Source organism: Globicephala melas, chromosome 16 (assembly GCF_963455315.2).
Source record: "Globicephala melas chromosome 16, mGloMel1.2, whole genome shotgun sequence".
Taxonomy (NCBI): Eukaryota; Metazoa; Chordata; class Mammalia; order Artiodactyla; family Delphinidae; genus Globicephala; species Globicephala melas.
The window spans coordinates 38180110-38200864 of NC_083329.1; the positions used below are offsets into that span (position 1 = coordinate 38180110).

The 20755-nt window shown below is 41.2% G+C and overlaps 1 protein-coding gene across 11 annotated transcripts in view; it reads left to right on the plus strand.

The window, feature by feature from the left end:
* Positions 1-20755, plus strand: part of SGMS1 (sphingomyelin synthase 1) — a 291689-nt gene that overhangs the window by 104834 nt on the left and 166100 nt on the right. Inside the window, exon 1 of one of the 11 annotated variants that reach the window (XM_060285959.2) lies at positions 8712-8794. The exons of the other annotated variants lie outside the window; for them this stretch is intronic. The gene's annotated coding sequence lies outside the window, so the exon portion shown is untranslated. Of the gene's footprint in view, positions 1-8711; positions 8795-20755 lie in introns of those variants that run through there. 11 annotated transcript variants of the gene reach the window in all.

Below are 20755 nucleotides of genomic sequence, written 5' to 3' on the forward strand. Positions count from 1 at the left end.
TATTTATTTATTTTGGCTGTGCCTTACTGCTTGCGAGATCTTAATTCCCCTACTAGGGATTGAACCCGGGCCCTCCGCAGTGAAAGTGCAGAGTCCTAACCACTGGACAGCCAGGGAATACCCAGCAGCAGCTTTATTTCTAACTGCCCATAACTGAAAAAAACTCACATGTCCTTCAACAAGTGAGTGGATAAACAAACTGGACATCAATGGACTATTACTCAGTACTAACAAAGAACAAACACAACTATCTGGAAGAATCTCAAATGCATTATGTTATGTGAAAGAAGCCAAAAGGTACATTCTGTATGACTCAAAAGGGTACTTACTGTATGATTCCATTCGTATGACATTCTGGAAAAGACAAAAGTATAGGGTTAGAAAACAGATCAGTGGTTGCCAGGGGCTGGGAATGGGGGAGAAGATTGACTTACAAAGGGCATAGGGAACTTTTTGGAATGTATGAAATAGTCTGTATCTCAATTGTGGTGATGATTACATGAGTATATGTTTTGGTAAAAACTCATAGAACTGTTACCTAAAAATGACAAGTTATTGCATGTAAATTATACCCCAGTAAATCTGACTTTAAGATGAAAACACAACCACCAACAAAAATGAATAATTAATGATGTTCGTTGGCTTAAATACCCATGAAGAATTCAGTGTCTGTCACTTGTCCACGATTTGTAAGGATTTGTGAAGTCGTTGGTTATATAAGATGTCTCGTTCAAACACAGGAGCGTAACCTCTTCAGTACTTTGGCCTCTAATTGAGCAATGGAAATAACTGTCACCGTAGAGATGGATGCTCTAATCTTTTTAAACAGAATGCTGCTGGGATATTAAAACAAAAGCTTCTGGTTCTTGCTTTAGCGGATGCAGTCTTTAGTATGTGAATATTTAATCAGATGTCACTCTGTCTCCTCTCCTGGCTTCTTTGCCATTAAAACAGTCATTAATGGAGTAGACTTCTGTTTTGGATTGTTTTAAATCTCAGCCATAACAACTGTGCTGTGATTTTTTTTTTTTTTTTCCCCTAGAATGGATGAGAAAATATCCTATTGGGGAAACCCAGTGTTTTGATTTGATGGGAGGAAGGAAGGCTAACTTCAGCACTACAGCCAGTATAGTTTAAATATAACTCACAAATGTCTACAGCAGGAACTAGAAGATTCAGACTGTAAATTCAATGCCCTGGAGCTCTGAAGCAGTATCTCTTGATAACCACCATCCTTTGTAAATCGAAGTCAAAATTTGAGTTTTAAAAAAATTTATTTATTTATTTATTTTTGGCCGCGTTGGGTCTTCGTTGCTGCGTGCGGGCTTTCTCTAGTTGTGGCGAGCAGGGGCTATTCTTTGCTGGGGTGTGCGGGCTTCTCACTGCGGTGGCTTCTCTTGTTGCGGAGCACAGGCTCTAGGCGCGTGGGCTTCAGTAGTTGTGGCACGCAGGCTCTAGGGTGCAGGCTCAGTAGTTGTGGCTCACGGGCTCAGTTGCTCCGCGGCATGGGATCTTCCCAGGCCAGGGCTCGAACCTGTGTCCCCTGCATTGGCAGGCGGATTCTTAACCACTGCACCACCAGGGAAGTCTCCTCAAAATTTGATTTTGAAGGAGGATTTAACTATGATCTGTTAACTGTGATTTGTGAGGTTGAAGGATATAACTTCTACCTTTATGGAATAGATAGCTGGATAATGCATGTGAGGTTACAACAGTCTTTTCCCAGCAGAAGGTGCCTTGTTAATTTAAAACCAGGGTTTACTAGATTGGCTTGGATTTAATGTGATCCAGTAGTCTTTTTCAGCTGAGCAAACACTTAATCATTAACCACATGTTATGCGTGTTATGAGGGGTTGGGTTTACACAGGCAAATAAGCCTCAAGCCCTGTTTTTAAGGAGCTCACCATCCAGCAGGGTTGACAGAGCTCTGTGCAGCCCCCTTAAGGTCAGCTGTAGGGGAGACCCCTAAGGAGGAGGCCCTGACCTGGGATGCATCACTTGAGTCGGGCCTTGGTGTGTAAGGAGGCTTTTGTCTGGTCCTGAAAGAGAGCGCCCGATTTTTCAGGCAGGAGGAGACAAGTGCTGTATGAAAGCTTTTGTGATCAGGGAATCATTACATTGAAATGGGGCAAAGAATTTCTTCCCTTCCTCCCCAACTAAATAAGTGTTAAAGTAAAAGCAATATATTTGTATATATATATAATGTATACAGTAAATATTCAGATTATCAGGAAAGATATAAAATTATAAGTAATTTACCCCCTCTATTAGTTTCTATTGCTGGTATAATTAATTACTACAACGTCAATGTTATGAAACGACACAAATTTATTATCTTAATGCTGCTGCAAGTCAGAAGCCCAGCATGGGTCTCACTGGGTTAAAATCAACATGTCCGAGGCTTTTGCCCTTTCCTGGCTTCAAGAGGCTGCCAGTGTTCTTTGGCCCATGGCCTCTTCCTCCATCTTCTCTCCGACCATTTTTTTGTAGTCAAATCCAGGAAAGGGTCTCTGATTTTAAGGACCCATGTGATTAGACTGGGGCCACCTGGATAATCCAGGCTACTCTTCCCATGTCAATATCCTTAATTTATCACATCTGCAAAGCCCCTTTTGCTGTGTAAGGTAACATAGTCACAGGTTCTGGGGGGGTTAGGATGTGGACGGGGGGCCGTTATTTTGCCTACCACATCCTCCCACCCTTATTCCTTTTGTCCTTCCCACTGGTAAATTATTTGGATACCAAAGCTAGCATATATGTAATATATATTTATTTATATATGTTTATTTAAGTTTTTAATCCCATGTTTGATCATACTATGTAAAGCTATACTTTAAAGCACTTTCCTTTTATTAGCATTCACTGAGCTACCTGTTTTATTGTAAGTGCTGTAATTGGATTCTAGTTAGTAGCTGTTACTTTTTTTTGAAGGTCACAAATAATGATGGAGTGACCATCATTGGACATACATCTTGACATTCTTTTCCACACATGTCCTTAAGGAAAATAAACTGAACTGCTGGAATTAGAGTAGTTGTGGGTTGTTAGTTTTGAAAGAAGATTTTGAGAAATTAATAAAAGGGAAAAGGAATGCATAATGCTGAAGAAAGTAAGCTCTTTAAAAGCCTTAAAGAAGGAAGCGAGCATTTGTTTATGGTTTATTATGTGCCAGTCACTGTGCCAGAGGGTGACTTCCTTTTTTTCACGTGATATTCCACTGTGGTACCGAGAGAGCGGTTGTTAACCCCAATCTGCCGCTGAGGGAAGTGAGCGGTAGAAGCTCGTGTAACTTGCCCCAGGTTGCAGCTCTAGGGTTCACATCACCCTTCCTCCTTCAGGGACAGTGGGGACCTCTTAAAGTTATATCCCCTACATCTCAGTCCTCAAGTGTGGGCAGCATACCCAGAGGTGACCCTCTTGATACCCTTAGATTGTTTAGCTCTTTGAATATTTGAGGTGCCCTCATAGGCATTATTTTCACTTAACAGAAGGTCTCACAGAACGAGTGGCTTTTAACGAGTTTTAAATGGAGCACTGCTAGCGCACAGCACCCTCGGGGGCGTCACGCGTTGTGGCCGGTGGCTCTGGCTGGGCAGCTGGGTCTGCAGCGAGTGGGTGAGTCCACCTTCAGCCAGCCCTCCGTGAGTCGTCCCTGATGGGCTCTGTCTTGGCGGATGACGTGGCCCTCGTCCGTGCTAGGCTGAGCTGGGGCTCACGGTAACCAGGGCAGCTGCTGGTCTGGAGGCCTTGTCACAACAGAAGTTCTCCTGGCACTGGTTGCTCTGGGATGTTTGCATGTTGGTGTTTGAAGCTCCTGAAGCCCCTAGATGAGGCCATTTAGGGGTGATTCTTCAGAAGAGCTTCCACACACCAGGTGCATATAGTTGCTGCCTTGGTCTGCCCCGGCAGGCCCAGCGGTGGCCGGTAGGTGGTGTATACCAGGCTGCTGGCTGTTAGCCGCCTCATTCTGGAAGAGGGCAAGGGGGTTGGAGTCCACGGTAAACTGACCTGGATGCAGTGATGGTTTTGCCACCGGGATCATGAAAATCAGGGTGCTGTGTGCTGCTCAGGGTGCACGGGTGACTTCGACGGCTCAGGCCTTATTCCACTTGCTCTCGTACAGAAGTGTGTGCAGAATGGTGTGTATTGCTTCTCCAGAGTGAATGGTGGTTGATTAAAGGGTGTCAGAACCGCCTGCTTTTTAGCCTGTTTAGCTCGGCTCTAGCTGGCCTGGGCCCAGGGCCTCTGTGTTCCTGGGCTTCTGTCGCTTAGAAGAGCTGCATGGCAGCACAGAGACAAGGGGCTGTTTGTGTGAATTCAGACCAGTGGCAGCTGCAAGAAAGGAGAGTGATAAAGTCCTTCTGTTTTCCTTTCACTGAACTCTAAGGGCTACTTTAGGATTTTTATAACATTACAGCGTTCCTTAGGAAACCTTGAACTTGGAGCATTTATTCTAAGGATTTTAGGGATCTTTTGTGAGGGGAGGTGCTGTCTGTCAGAAGGACCATCTGACAGGGATGGAACTGTTGGCTGGACCTAGCTACCATCGGGCTGTGTGATCTTGTGCCAGTCGCTCCCCTTCTCTGGTCCTGTGAGCCAGGGAGCTGGGACCAGAGCAGCCAAGTGATTCGCACTCAGTACCAGCACTTTGGGTACTGGTACACTGGTACTAGGACCCTGGGTCCCAAATGACATACTTTGCTGAGGATTTGGAGCCCAACAGAGCTGCTTCTGATTCCTGGGTCGCAGCACTTATTAGCTCTGTGAGCCCAAGCAAGTGACTTCACCTCCTCGGCCTCCGTGATCAGATGGGGATAAAGTCACTTGGATCATGGGGTGGTCGCCAAGATTCAGTTCAGTTAAATGAGGTGCTGCGCGAGGAGAGCACTTTGCCAACTGGCTGGCTCCTGGTTAGGGTGCAGCTAAGTGTGGCCGCCGTTAACTGTAAGCTGCGTGGTATGAGGGCCTTGCAACACCCCTTTACTTCTTGTCATAGAGCGAGTGCCTCCCGTTAGCCTTAATTACAGTGAAAAAGATTCTGATAACTGTGGACCAGTGGGAAGTCCTTCCTCCCAGGGTTCTCTGTTCTTTCTTGTTACTTTAATTTGCTCCTTGAGGAGTTAGTGACCAACCTGTGAGGTCTGAGGAGTGGGTGGGCTCTGCTTACTGGGCTTCCCTTTAGGAAGATGATTCTATAACATGAAACAAAGCTAAAAACAAACATGGTCCAAGGGACTTCCCTGGTGGTCCAGTGGTTAAGACTCTGTGCTTCCACTGCGGCGGGTGAGGGTTCGATCCGTGGTCGGGGAACTAAGATCCTGCACGCCGAGTGGCAACGCCAAAAAAAAAAAAAAGTGGTCCAGATGGCTCAACTTGGGGCTTCTCAGTTTGGAACTTTGTTATTTCAACATGGCTTTTTCATGGTTCCTAATTTTTGTTATTAGAAGACAAATTTATGAGGCGTAGACGATGCAGAGGAAAAATGCAACTCTTTGTTTTCCTTGAGAGAGAATACAGGGATGTGTAAGGAGGAAGGCTTAACCTCTTCCCAAGTATGTATTGAACTCTGCTATTTTTAAGACATTTGGAGATGCAAAAATGAATTCAACTGATGTAGTCCTTGTCGCCATAGAGATTGGTTTATTGGAGCAGGGCAGCCATTAAATTATAGAAATAATGATTTAATTATAGTTGTGATGGTACTAGGAGAAATACTGTGTATAATTATTGTGCAGTGCAGGATCGCATGTGATAGGGAGATCAGAACATCACCCTGGGGCAGTGGCTTCTAGCTTGAGATCTCAAGGATGAGAGGGGAGTGTGCCAGGGGAGATGAGTGCGTCTCTCCAGACAGAAGGAACACATGGGCAAAGGCAGAAGGGAGCTAGGCTCCTTAGAGCGACTGCAGGAAGGCCAAGGTAGCTCAGAGGCCAGCAAGCTCTGGGAACAGAGGGGTATGGATCGTTCAGAGAGGTTGGCAGGGGCTGGACATCCAGGATCCAGATTTTTTTTTTTAATTTAGTATTTATTTTATATTGGAGTATAGTTGATTTACAATGTTGTGTTAGTTTCAGGTGCGTAGCAAAGTAACTCAGTTATACATATACACATATCCATTCTCCCTCAGATTCCCTTTCCATATAGGTCGTTACAGAATATTAAGTAGAGTTCCTTGTGCTATATAGTAGGTCCCCATTGATTATCTGTTTTTTATATATATAGTAGTGTGTATATGTTAACAGGATCCAGATTTTATTCCAAAGAGCAGTGGGAAGGATTGAGCTAGAAAAGGGCCTTGATGCAATTTCATATGTGTTTTTAAGAGATCACTCTGGTTTCTTAGTGGAGCTTAGATTTGGGGGCTAGGAGCATAAAAAATAATGGGGAGACCAGTTTGGAGGCTTCTGCAGCCATCCAGGTTTATTATGATGGCCTGTTTCTCAAGTGTGGAATGGAGATTAACATTTAGGAGGCACAGTGCACAGGACCACCAGATGGACAGGATGGGAGATGTGAGGGAGGGGAAGGAGCCCAGCTCAGTTCCAGTCCTGAGCAACTGGGAGAACTGTGGTACCATCTGAGCAGATAGAAAATTTGGGGGGATTGTGGTTTGGGCGGGGATGGAGATCTGCTGGACACACTCCTTCTTCTTTGGGGATGTGTTCCCCCCTAGATGTTGTGTTGCTTGCCCCCCATCTCCCTCAGGCCTCTGCTCAGATGGCCCCTTGTTAGGGAAACCTTTGCGGACCACGCAGTGGTCCTCCCCGCTGCACCTTTCACCGTCTGACAAATTGTTTATTTTCTTATTTCTTTAGAGTGTATATCCTCTTAGGAGGGTGTGCGCTCCTTAAAGGCAGGAATTTTTGTTTGTTTTATTCTCTGCTGTGTCTATAGCACCTAGAACAATGCCTGGCGTATAGAAAGCCCTCAATAAATACTCGTTGAATGAATCATGAGTTTGATTTTCATTCTGGTTTTAATATCCTTCTCAAACTTGAGTGACTTTTAATTAACCTGAGGCTAGAAAGAGGCGTAGTGACACTGTTCATTTGACATATCAAGTCTTTTTTTTGTTTGTTTAGGCAGGATGAGTAGAAAAGTTTGATTTTCTTCTCTTTTTTTTTGCTTTTTAATTTCCGTGTTAGAAATGATAGAAGAGGGCAGTTATGAAAATATTTGAATATCACATCTTTTAAAATTCTTTACAGATCAGTATAAACATGTAGCCCTCCATCTGATATATTGTTCAGATTTGGGGCTCAATTATAGCACATTGTAATTCGTTTGAGCTAATTATTTTTCTGGGAGCGGTCATTGACTTTTTGATTGCATCTTTTTAATTGCTAGGGAAAGGTATGGAGATTAGGATCCAAACTTCCTTAAAGTAGAAATCTGAGGGCAGCACAGGATAAAAACCTTTTGTTAGAGATATTGCTGGATCCCTGGGTCTCTACACAGCCAGTAATTTGAAAGTACTAGTAGTTCATAAATGGTTTCCTGAAATCTTTTTTACTTTGGGTTCTAAATCAATTGCTATCACTTGTAAACAGGATCTGTACTTGTGAAAGAGAAGGCTGTGTATGTAAATAAAAGGTTACGGGTACAGCTGTTGAAGTCACACCTCTGTTTGAATCCCACCCCCTCCCCTCCCCCCCAATCACTTACTAGCTTGTGACTTTGTACAAGTTACTTCACCTCTTTCTTTAAAATGGGTATTACCAAAATTGTTTTATTATTTGAGGGGTTAGGGGAAGACATATTCATTATTGTTACCATTTATAAGCTTAACATAATTGATGGTATTACTAAATGGGATTTAAATGTAGACGTATCTTAAAGAGGACTGTGTTAGAGGGTATAATTGGCTCACTCCAGTGTTCCCCAAACTTGCCTGAACATAAGAATCGCCTCGAAGTGCTTGTTAAAAATATAGATTCTCAGGCAGCACCCAGATTTACTGACTTAAGTCTCCAGAGGAGGGGCCTGGGAATCTTGCAAAGTAGGTAGGGTGATGACACATCCTGGATTTTGTGAGACTGTCCTTGCTTCCAGATATTCTGCTTGGTAGATTCTAGACGTGTGTTTATACTTGTCAGATTATATCCCAGGTTTTAGACAGGTAATATGTCACCGTTTATATAGGCCACCTTATTCAGAATCTTCTCTCTAATCAAAGCAGACATAACATGCTTCTGGGTTCCCAGGAACATGAGAGGATTTATAGCTACAGCACAAGAGTGTTGGTGTAAGTTACTCAGCTTTCTTGGCTTTCTCTCTCTTTACAAAACCTATCTGATTTTAGTAATCTGCTCTGTGAAATATACTCAGGGACACCGTCAAGTATCTTGATGGCCTTCTGTCCTCCTGAGTCTCTAAGGCGTCAGTTACTCCAGGCTGTCAGAGTGGCAGTGACCGTGGACGCAGTGTCTCTGCAGGGGGGCGAACCCCAAGCTTTGTTCATTGAAGGCCAAGCCTGCAGAGCTGCTCTTTCCTCCTCTGAGAGCTGGGAACCAGGAAGGAACGTTTCACTCCACTGCACTTAGGACAGCCTGTTCTTAATCAGCTGTTATGGAAAAACAGCATTTTGTTGTTTTCACACAAGCCTGCAAGTTCATTTCCCTTCTCTGGCCCAGGCAGTAACTAATCATTTCCCTATCAGTGACAAAGGAAGATGAACATCTAAAACTTTTTATTCTGAAAGCTGAGCTTTCTGCAGACATCACAAGTGGAGTTCACACCTCTTTGAGGAATACAGGATTCTCATTGTCTCTAAGGCGGTACCTCTCCATGCCAGGTGGGGCTAGGGGTAGCTGTTTTTTCATATAAGTCTATGAAGATTTAAAGAATTTTCTCCAACAGCCATTTTTCATATGGTTTCATACTGATAGTTTATTTCAGGTTGGGCTTAATGGTATCTTTCTCTTTATATTATCATGGGAGAAATTGATTTATGGTGCAAATCTTACTTGGGTGATAAGTTCATTTTCTGACCTGCGACAAATCAATCTACTTTTTGGGGTGCTTGTTAAAGTGGAAAAGTTGATGTACGTTTGTAAATTTGCACATTTTTACTTTCTTAGCAAAAGCCTGTGAGGTCTGGAGGGCATCTACCTAAATACATTTAAAGCCGAGGACCTGGATATTGAAATGGAAGGCATTTCTTCCTTTCTTTTCTGCCCCAGTATTCTCACATGACAAAACTTTGCGCGGTATTAAGTAACAGAATCCTGAAATTTTAGTGAATTTAAGAACAACTCATTCAGAAACTGTTGTGAAATGCGGGCAGATATTTGTCATCCTGTGGGCGGACCTAAAGGACTGAACCTTCCCGGTATTAAAGGCAGGAGGCGGGTCTGTGTGCAGGTGAGTTTGCCGCCTTCTTCTGTCACGTGGGCAGATAGCAGGAAGCAGGAGGAAGCAGGCCCTCAGTGGGGACTCCCCTCGACTCCCTCAGGAGCTCAGCTATGGGATGAGTCTGGGCCTGCATCTTTCTTTCCCAACTTCTCTTGCTGTTCTGGCTTTTTTTTTCTTTTGTCATCTGAAAATCATCTTTGTGTGGGGAGAGGCTGGAGGTGGAAATTTAAGAGTCTTCTTTTCATAAGGAGTAGAGATGATTACCCAGGTAAGTGGTGTTCTGATCAGTCATAGCCACAGATTGATACCTTGTCAGGTGAGCTGCCTCTTGGGGAGGAGGGAGTTTGTGGAAGGACAGCCAGGCAGCCGGGCACTCCGGTCCTGTTGACAGGGCAGAGGCAAGGCCCACGCCAGGCATTTCTGAAGTGCAAATACAGCACGTAGTAAAGACACCATCTTGGTCCACAAAGCAAGACCTCTGGTTAAACAAACTAAAAGCCATCCAGCCAACCAATTCCTCCTTTCCTCCAGCAAATATATGTATACATACACACAACAAAAATGGACAGTGATGGAAGAGGTGCAATTTTAACTTTGTTAAATACCCATACTTAAAATTGCAATTGTTTATGTAACTATGTATAATTATCTAAAAAATAGTTCCAAGGTTTTTTTCGCTAGGGTTTTAAAGATACCATGTAGTTTAACGTCTTTCCACATTGTCTAACCTAGGAACATAGGAACCCGAGGTTCCTATTCTACCCTTTTTTTTTTGAAACTCCTGCAGCACGGAATAGATGACAGAACACCTTATAAGGACTTAGAGACGACCTGTTGAATTGGATTGAAGCATGACTCAGTCCGTTTATGTAGGTGGAACTCTGCCTTACTTGCTTGTGGGTGTGCACATGTTCATGATGTTTATTTACAAGCTGTCTTAGCTAATTTTTCTTAGTCTGTGTGTGAATCATATGGAATTACCTCTGCCAATTAATTTCTTTAATTAACCCAGAGAAGAGGGAAAAATCAAACATGTTTCATTAAGTACTCTGCCTAGAGTAAGTTAAAAATGTAACAAAGTACCTTTGTGTATAATACAAAATTGTGTATAAAATGATGTCTAAAACAGATAATTATAGATAGTTGAATTCTCAGATCATTTCATTTTGGTCAGAATGGTAGTTTGTGGACAGGTTTCCCTCCTCGTCTCTAGTCCTCAGTATTGAAGGGAAGGTCCCAGGGATGTGCTGTGAATGGACAGGGAGAGGAGTTCCTCCACGTGAGGTGAGAGGCACCGGAATGGGAGGCACATCAGGGCACATTAGAGGAAGCATAGGTGTTATCGCCAGCACATAAATCACGAGTGGATGACAAGAGATGAATGTGGCGAGGCTGGGGGCTACTCCATGAGGATCCTGGATGTCCAGAGAGCATGTTACTCTTTGGATTTTAAGCAGGAAGGGACAAAACACAATTTCTGCTTTAGAAGGTCTCTATACCCTTTTGGATTGTGGGCTGAAGGCTACGACAGCAGTAGCAGCTCCAATTGCTCCTCCCCCAGCCCTCCCTCCCTGTCTCTGGTTTATTTCCTTGGAAGCACTTGTCACCACAGTACACAGTGTATGCTTTATTTACTTGCCCTTCGTCTGCCTTTTCTAACTAGAATGTAAACTTCCCGAGGGAAGGGATATAACTTTTCCCACTGCAGTATCTCCAGTGCCACCACCATGCCTGGCAAGTAACAGGTGCTCAGCAAATAATTTATTAACCAATCAAATGCATGAGTCAGTTTCTGAAATCAAAGTGTGTCATTGTTCTCCTCACAGATTTTATAATTGATTACAAAAGGAAAAAATAGTAACAAATCAGTGGGAAAACTGGACAACACCGTAAACAAGGGGTCAAAATGAACATCACCAATGAGGGCTGGTGAGTGTCACATGCCTCTGGATGTCATATCCCAGCCAAGAAGGCCGAATCCGAATCTAATTGTGAATAAACACCAGAGAAACCTAAATTGAAGGATATTCTCTAAAATAGTTGGCATGTATTCCTCGAAAAATCAATGTCATGAAAGACAAAGAAGCTGAAGAACTGTTTCAGTTTAAAGGAGACCCAAGTTAAATGCAGTTTGTGATCCTATGCTGGGTCCTGGGCAAAAGAAAACTTCCATGAAGGACAGACATTAGGATACTTGATGAAAGTGAAATATGCAAAGGGGGCGGGGAAAACAGCTTGTGAGCTAGAGTGCTTCAGTGTAATTGAACTCTGGATAAATTGTCATGATTCAGAAGCTATATCTCTGGGTGGCTTGAGCCATGCCTCAGGACCCAGGGAAGCAGAAGAAAGATCTGTAGGGGCAAGAACCCTAGAGTGGGATTCCGGAGACCTGGCTCTGCTACTGAAGCCGAGGGGCCATGTTTCTTCTCAGAGGTTGGAGTTCTGAGGCTCAGAGACTCTCTGGCTGTTACATAACTTTGAATCTGAGCAGCAGACTTAGTCCCAGTGCTGAGAATTTTAGGCAGAGGTGACAGGAACACCTACCGGTCAACTGTGGCTGCCTTTTGGGCTGGGATTCAAAAACCAATGAAAGAGGAAGAAATAAAGACAGTAACTGACAGGGTAACCTATTTGTTAGCACTGACGTTCTTCTTCTTACTTGTCAGTTTCTTCTTGGTGAATACTCAGAGGGAGGTGGAGACAGAGAGAAGAGCTAAGTATTCAAAACATACAGTTTGGGGAGAATGTATGATCTTCCTGTCATTTAGAGTGGTGAAGCTAATTGCAGGGATTTATTTTATAGGGCAGTAGCTTTTAAGCCCAATTCCTTCTGCCTGGTTCCAGGGATCACTGAGACCCAGTGACGATAGATACTCATTGACCCTGAACCTTTCTAGGATTAAAGAGTTCTTTGAAAAATCAGCTAAGACCCCTCATTAAATCTTTATATTTTTCTAACATCTTTTTTGGAGTATAATTGCTTTACAATGGTGTATTAGTTTCTGCTTTATAACAAAGTGAATCAGTTGTATATATACATATGTCCCCATATCTCTTCCCTCTTGCATCTCCCTCCCTCTCACCCTCCCTGTCCCACCCCTCTAGGTGGTCACAAAGCACCGAGCTGATCTCCCTGTGCTATGTGGCTGCTTCCCACTAGCTATCTATTGTACGTTTGGTAGTGTGTATATGTCGATGCCCCTCTCTCACTTTGTCCCAGCTTACCCTTCCCCCTCCCTGTATCCTCAAGTCTGTTCTCTAGTAGGTATGCATCTTTTTTTTAATTTTTATTTATTTGTTTATTTATTTATTTATTTGCGGTACGCGGGCCTCTCACTGTTGTGGCCACTCCCGTTGCGGAGCACAGGCTCCGGACGCGCAGGCTCAGCGGCCATGGCTCACGGGCCTAGCCGCTCCGCGGCATGTGGGATCTTCCCGGACCAGGGCACGAACCCATGTCCCCTGCATCGGCAGGCGGACTCTCAACCACTGCGCCACCAGGAAAGCCCTATGTCTGCATCTTTATTCCCGTCTTGTCCCTAGGTTTTTCTGACCATTTTTTCTTCTTTTTCTTCTTTTTTTTAGATTCCATATATATGTGGTAGCATACGGTATTTGTTTTTCTCTTTCTGACGTACTTCACTCTGTATGACAGTCTCTAGGTCCATCCACCTCACTACAAATAATTCAGTTTCGTTCCTTTTTATGGCTGAGTAATATTCCATTGTATATATGTTCCATATCTTCTTTATCCATTCATCTGTTGATGGACATGTAGGTTGCTTCCATGTCCTGGCTATTGTAAATAGAGCTGCAATGAACATTTTGGTACATGACTCTTTTTGAATTATAGTTTTCTCAGGGTATATGCCCGGTAGTGGGATTGCTGGGTCGTATGGTAGTTCTATTTTTAGCTTTTTAAGGAACCTCCATACTATTCTCCATAGTGGCTGTATCAATTTACATTCCCACCAACAGTGCAAGAGGGTTCCCTTTTCTCCACACCCTCTCCAGCATTTATTGTTTGTAGATTTTTTGATGATGGCCATTCTGACCAGTGTGAGATGATATCTCATTGTAGTTTTGATTTGCATTTCTCTAATGATTAATGATGTTGAGCATTCTTTCATGTGTTTGTTGGCAATCTGTATATCTTCTTTGGAGAAATGTCTGTTTAGGTCTTCTGCCCATTTTTGGATTGGGTTGTTTGTTTTTTTGATATTGAGCTGCATGAGTTGCTTATATGTTTTGGAGATTAATCCTTTGTCAGTTGCTTCATTTGCAAATATTTTCTCCCATTCTGAGGGTTGTCTTTTCGTCTTGTTTATGGTTTCCTTTGCTGGGCAAAAGCTTTTTTTTTAAGTTTTTTAAATTTTTTTTATTTTTTCATCTTTATTGGAGTATAATTGCTTTACAGTGGTGTGTTAGTTTCTGCTTTATAACAAAGTGAATCAGTTATACATATACATATGTTCCCGTATCTCTTCCCTCTTGCGTCTCCCGCCCTCCTACCCTGCCTTTCCCACCCTTCTAGGTGGTCACAAAGCACCGAGCTGATCTCCCTGTGCTATGCGGCTGCTCTTAAGTTTCATTAGGTCCCATTTGTTTATTTTTGTTTTTATTTCCATTTCTCTAGGAGGTGGGTCAAAAAGGATCTTGCTGTGATTTATGTCATAGAGAATTCTGCCTATGTTTTCCTCTAAGAGTTTGATGGTGTCTGGCCTTACATTTAGGTCTTTAATCCATTTTGAGTTTATTTTTGTGTATGGTTTTAGGTAGTGTTCTAATTTCATTCTTTTACATGTAGCTGTCCAGTTTTCCCAGCACCATTTATTGACGAGGCTGTCTTTTCTCCACTGTATATTCTTGCCTCCTTTATCAAAGATAAGGTGATCATATGTGTGTGGGTTTATCTCTAGGCTTTCTATCCTGTTCCAATGATCTGTATTTCTGTTTCTGTGCCAGTACCATAATGTCTTGATTACTGTAGCTTTGTGGTATAGTCTGAAGTCATGGAGCCTGATTCCTCCAGCTCTGTTTTTCTTTCTCAAGAATTCTTTGGCTATTCGAGGACTTCTGTGTTTCCATACAAATTGTGAAATTTTTTGATCTAGTTCTGTGAAAAATGCCAGTGGTATATATATATTTTTTGCACTATGTGGGCCTCTCACTGTTGTGGCCTCTCCTGTTGTGGAGCACAGGCTCCGGACGTGCAGGCTCAGGGGCCATGGCTCATGGGCGCAGCCACTCCGCGGCATGTCGGATCTTCCCAGACCGGGGCACGAACCCGTGTCCCCTGCATCGGCAGGTGGACTCTCAACCACTGTGCCACCAGGGAAGACCACCAGTGATATTTTGATAGGGATTGCATTGAATCTGTAGATTGCTTTGGGTAGTAGAGTCGTTTTCACAATGTTGATTCTTCCAATCCAAGAACATGGTATATCTCTCCATCTGTTGGTATCATCTTTAATTTCTTTCATCAGTGTCTTATAGTTTTATGCATAGAGGTCTTTTGTCTCCTTAGGTAGGTTTATTCCTAGATATTTTATTCTTTTTGTTACATTGGTAAATGGGAGTGTTTTCTTAATTTCACTTTCAGATTTTTCATCATTAGTGTATAGGAATGCCAGAGATTTCTGTGCACTAATTTTGTATCCTGCTACTTTACCAGATTCATTGATTAGCTCTACTAGTTTTCTGGTAGCACCTTTAGGATTCTCTATGTATAGTATCATGTCATCTGCAAACAGTGACAGCTGTACTTCTTCTTTTCCAATTTGGATGCCTTTTATTTCTTTTTCTTCTCTTGTTGCTGTGGCTCAAACTTCCAAAACTATGTTGAATAATAGTGGTGAGAGTGAGCAACCTTGTCTTGTTCCTGATCTTAGTGGAAATGCTTTCAGTTTTTCACCATTGAGGACAATGTTGGCTTGTCATATATGGCCTTTATTATGTTGGGGAAAGTTCCCTCTATGCCTACTTTCTGGAGGGTTTTTATCATAAATGGGTGTTGAATTTTGTCAAAAGCTTTCTCTTCATCTATTGAGATGATCATATGGTTTTTCTCCTTCAATTTGTTAATATGGTGTATCATGTTGATTGATTTGCATATATTGAAGAATCCTTGCATTCCTGGGATAAACTCCCCTTGATCATAATGTACGATCCTTTTAATGTGCTGTTGGATTCCGTTTTCTAGTATTTTGTTGAGGATTTTTGCATCTATGTTCATCAGTGAATTTGGCCTGTAGTTTTCTTTCTTTATGTCATCTTTGTCTGGTTTTGGTATAAGGGTGATGGTGGCCTCGTAGAATGAGTTTGGGAGTGTTCCTCCCTCTGCCATATTTTGGAAGAGTTTGAGAAGGATAGGTGTTAGCTCTTCTCTAAATGTTTGATAGAATTCACCTGTGAAGCCATCTGGTCCTGGGCTTTTGTTTGTTTGGAAGATTTTTAATCACAGTTTCAATTTCAGTGCTTGTGATTGGTCTGTTCATATTTTCTATTTCTTCCTGGTTCAGTCTGGGAAGGCTGTGCTCTTCTAAGAATTTGTCCATTTTGTCCAGGTTGTCCATTTTATTGGCATATAGTTGCTTATAGTAATCTCTCATGATCCTTTGTATTTCTGCAGTGTCAGTTGTTACTTCTCCTTTTTCATTTCTAATTCTATTGATTTGAGTCTTCTCCCTTTTTTTCTTGATGAGTCTGGCTAATGGTTTATCAATTTTGTTTATCTTCTCAAAGAACCAGCTTTTAGTTTTATTGATCTTTGCTATCATTTCCTTCATTTGTTTTTCATTGATTTCTGATCTGATCTTTATGATTTCTTTCCTTCTGCTAACTTTGGGGTTTTTTTGTTCTTCTTTCTCTAATTGCTTTAGGTATAAGGTTAGGTTGTTTATTTTAGATGTTTCTTGTTTCTTAAGGTAGGATTGTATTGCTATAAACTTCCCTCTTAGAACTGCTTTTGCTGCATCCCATAGGTTTTGGGTCATCGTGTCTTCATTGTCATTTGTTTCTAGGTATTTTTTGATTTCCTCTTTGATTTCTTCAGTGATCTCTTGTTTATTAAGTAGTGTGTTGTTTAGCCTCCATGTGTTTGTATTTCTTACAGATTTTTTCCTGTTAATTGATATCTAGTCTCATAGTGTTGTGGTCGGAAAAGATACTTGATGCGATTTCAATTTTCTTAAATTTACCAAGGCTTGATTTGTGACCCAAGATATGATCTGTCCTGGAGAATGTTCCATGAGCACTTGAGAAGAATGTGTATTCTGTTGTTTTTGGATGGAATGTCCTGTAAATATCAATTAAGTCCCTCTTGTTTAATGTATCATTTAAAGCTTGTGTTTCCTTATTTATTTTCATTTTGGATGATCTGTCCATTGATGAAAGTGGGGTGTTAAAGTCCCCTGCTATGATTGTGTTACTGTTGATTTCCCCTTTTATGGCTGTTAGTATTTGCCTTATGTATTGAGGTGCTCTTATGTTGGGTGCATAAATAGTTACAATTGTTATATCTTATTCTTGGATTGATCCCTTGATCATTATGTAGTGTCCTTCTTTGTGTCTTGTAATAGTTTCTGTTTTAAAGTCTATTTTGTCTGATATGAGAATTGCTACTCCAGCTTTCTTTTGATTTCCATTTGCATGGAATATCTTTTTCCATCCCCTCAATTTCAGTCTGTATGTGTCCCTAGGTCTGCAGTAGGTCTCTTGTAGACAGCATATATACGGGTATTGCTTTTGTATCCTTTCAGCCAGTCTATGTCTTTTGGTTGGAGCCTTTAATCCATTTACATTTAAGGTAATTATCGATATGTATGTTCCTATTACCATTTTCTTAATTGTTTTGCATTTATTATTGTAAGTCTTTTCCTTCTCTTGTGTTTCCTGCCTAGAGAAGTTCCTTTAGCACTTGTGTAAAGCTGGTTTGGTGGTGCTGAATTCTGTTAGCTTTTGCTTGTCTGTAAAAGTTTTAATTTCTCTGTCAAATCTGAGTGAGATCCTTGCTGGGTAGAGTAATCTTGGTTGTAGGTTTTTCTCATTCATCACTTTAAATATGTCCTGCCAGTCCCTTCTGGCTTGCAGAGTTTGTGCTGAAAGATCAGCTCTTAACCTTTTGGGGATTCCCTTATGTGTTATTTGTTGTTTTTCCCTTGCTGATTTTAAATATTTGTTCTATGTATTTCTTTTTTGATAGTTTGATTAATATGTGTCTTGGCATGTTTCTCCTTGGATTTATCCTGTATGGGGCTCTCTGTGCTTCCTAGACTTGATTAACTATTTCCTTTCCCATATTAGGGAAGTTTTCAACTATAATCTCTTCAAATATTTTCTCAGTCCCTTTCTTTTTGTCTTCTTCTTCTGGGACCCCTATAATTCAAATGTTGGTGCGTTTAATGTTGTCCCAGAGGTCTCTGAGACTGTCCTCAATTCTTTTCATTCTTTTTTCTTTATTCTGCTCTGCATTAATTATATCCAGTATTTTACCTTCCAGGTCACTTATCTGTTCTTCTGCATTGATCCCTTCTAGAGAATTTTTAATGTCATTTTTGTGTTGTTCATCATTGTTTGCTCTTTAGTTCTTCTAGGTCCTTGTTAAACCTTTCTTGTATTTTCTCCATTCTATTTCCATGATTTTGGATCATCTTTACTATCATTATTCTGAATTCTTTTTCAGGCAGACTGCCTGTTTCATCTTCATTTGTTAGGTCCGGTGGGTTTTTTTCTTGCTCCTTCATCTGCTTTGTGTTTCTCTGTCTTCTCATTATGCTTAACTTACTGTGTTTGGGGTCTCCTTTTCGCATGCTGCAGTTTCGTAGTTCCCGTGGTTTTTGGTGTCTGTCCTCCGTGGCTAAGGTTGGTTCAGTAGGTTGTGTAGGCTTCCTGGTGGAGGGGACTAGTGCCTGTGTTCTGGTGAATGAAGCTGGATCTTATATTTCTGGTGGGCAGGTTCTTGTTTGGTGTTGTGTTTTGGGGTATCTGTGGCCTTATTATGATTTTAGGCAGCTTCTGTGCTAATGGATGGGGTTGTGTGCCTGTCTTGCCAGTTGTTTGGCATAGGGTGTCCAGCACTGTAGCTTGCTGGTCGTTGAGTGGAGCTGGGTCTTGGCGTTGAGATGGAGATTTCTGGGAAATTTTCACCATTTGATATTACATGGAGCTGGGAGGTCTCTTGTGGACCAGTGTCCTGAACTTGGCTCTCCCACCTCAGTGGCACAGGCCTGACGCCTGGCTGGAGCACCAAGATCCTGACTGTCAACAGCGTCCACCACAGTTGACCACTCCCTGCTTCTAGCAGCACTCTTCCCGCCTAGGGCATCGTGCAGTCTCCTTGCTGCCTCATTAAATCTTAAACCACCAAAGAAAATTACATACCCATTTGCATTAATTATTGAAATTAGAAAGTAATTTTAAAGCGGTGTAAAGTAACAACGGTTGACACAGAATTTGCTGGTTAAATCTGAACAAACAGAAATAAATGCTGTTATCAGGGCATCCCAATGTTTTTAACCACTGCTTTGGGTGGGTGGCACAAAGAGGTTAGTATGAGCTTACATTAGCCAAGATAGAGAGATGAAGACCATCTAGAATAACAGTAGACCATCTAGTGTTATTTCACCTGTATATTTCTCAATGGAGTATATAAATAATGTGTTCAAATTTTAAGGAGTAATTTAAAATGCATTATAATATTAATGGAACCCAAATCAGAATCCTTTATAGATATTAAAAGTGTTAAATGTAAAGTGCTTACGTGCCCTGAGTGGTCTTCAAGTGTTTTGATGACAAATTTGCACACTTTTAACTGTTATTTTAAAATCCATTTCCATTTATTTGGTTTGCTTAAGTTTGAAGTATGCATACATCTTTTCCAACTGCGTCAGGTTCCCAAGGGTTTTGTATTTTAATGTAATTTATCGGTAAGTCGGTAGAAACATAACTAACTAATAGTGGTTATTTGGTGGGAATTTGGGTTGTATGATTTCTAAGTCTTGTCTCTCAGTTTATGTGAATTTAAACAAGAAGCCAGATAAAGTAAAAAATACCTAGAGATGCTTCAACAGATAAAGTTTGTTTTTTTTTAATATAGTATTTGAATTTAGTCTAAGCCATACTTCAAAAGATAGCCATTTGGCATTAACTCTTTAATTAATTGAGAGAACAGAGAAAAACAACCTTGTCTCACAGTGTACTTCTGCTTTTTTTCTATAACTAGATGAAGTATAATTTAACCTACATGGCAAGTTGTTACTGATATTTGAATTTTGAAAAAAGGTGCAATTTTGGACTAATGCTACTACTGCTTAGTTTCTGATATCCTGCCTACTCTGGAGAAGAATATTTATGTTTATATATTTATGTATAAGAAAATGCTATCTTGGTTACAGTGACACCTTTGAGATTTGAGGAGTATATGTATAAATTGTATAGAACAACATCTGAATAAATGAGGAAAGGGTATGCATATGTAAAAAGCAAAATAAAAGATCTTTTTGTGACTTACCTCTTAGTATTGCTAAGTATTAGTATTACTACTAGTATTAGTAGTATTCTAGTATAACAAAACTTTCCTTCTCCTTAGCATCATCTGTCATTCTTTTAGTGTTTATTAGGTGCTAGGCACATGCTAAGTACTTTATACAATTTTGCGATTCAGTTCTCCCACGACTTTAAGAAATGAGTATTCACAACTTCATTTCACAAATGAGGAAACTGAGGTTTAGAGAAGGTACTTTCCGTTCCTCAGCAGTGGCAATTTCAGATTTTAATACAAGGTGGTTTTGTGTCCAAAGTCTTTTTATCTTAGCTGCTTTCTTACAGTTACCTCCTCAGTGGATGACTATTCAACACACTCAGGAGAATCAGATTTGCTAACGTTCTTAGCCAACTGCATAGGTGGGACAAAAATTTAATTCAATTAACCAGTTTTAAAGTTAAATAAAGGATTGCTATTAGGACGGCTACTAAAAAAAAAAAAAAAACCCACCCAGAAATTAATAAGTATTGACAAGGATGTGGAGAAATTGGAACCCTTGTGCATTGCTAGGAATGTAAAATGGTGCAGCTGCTTTGGAAAACAGTATTGTAGTTCCTTTAAAAAATATAAAATAGAACTACCATATAATCTAGAAATCTCAGCTCTGGATATATACCCCAAAGTATTGAAAGCAGAGTCTTGAAGAGATATTTGCACACCCATGTTCATAGTAGCATTATTCACAGTAGCTGAGAGGTGGAAGCAACCCAGATGTCTATTGATGGGTGAATGGATAGACAAAATGTGGGATATACTGACAGTGGAATATTATTCAGCCTTAAAAAGGAAGGAAATCCTGACACCAGCAACAACATGAATGGACTTTACGCTAAGTGAAATAAGCTAGTCGAAAGAGGA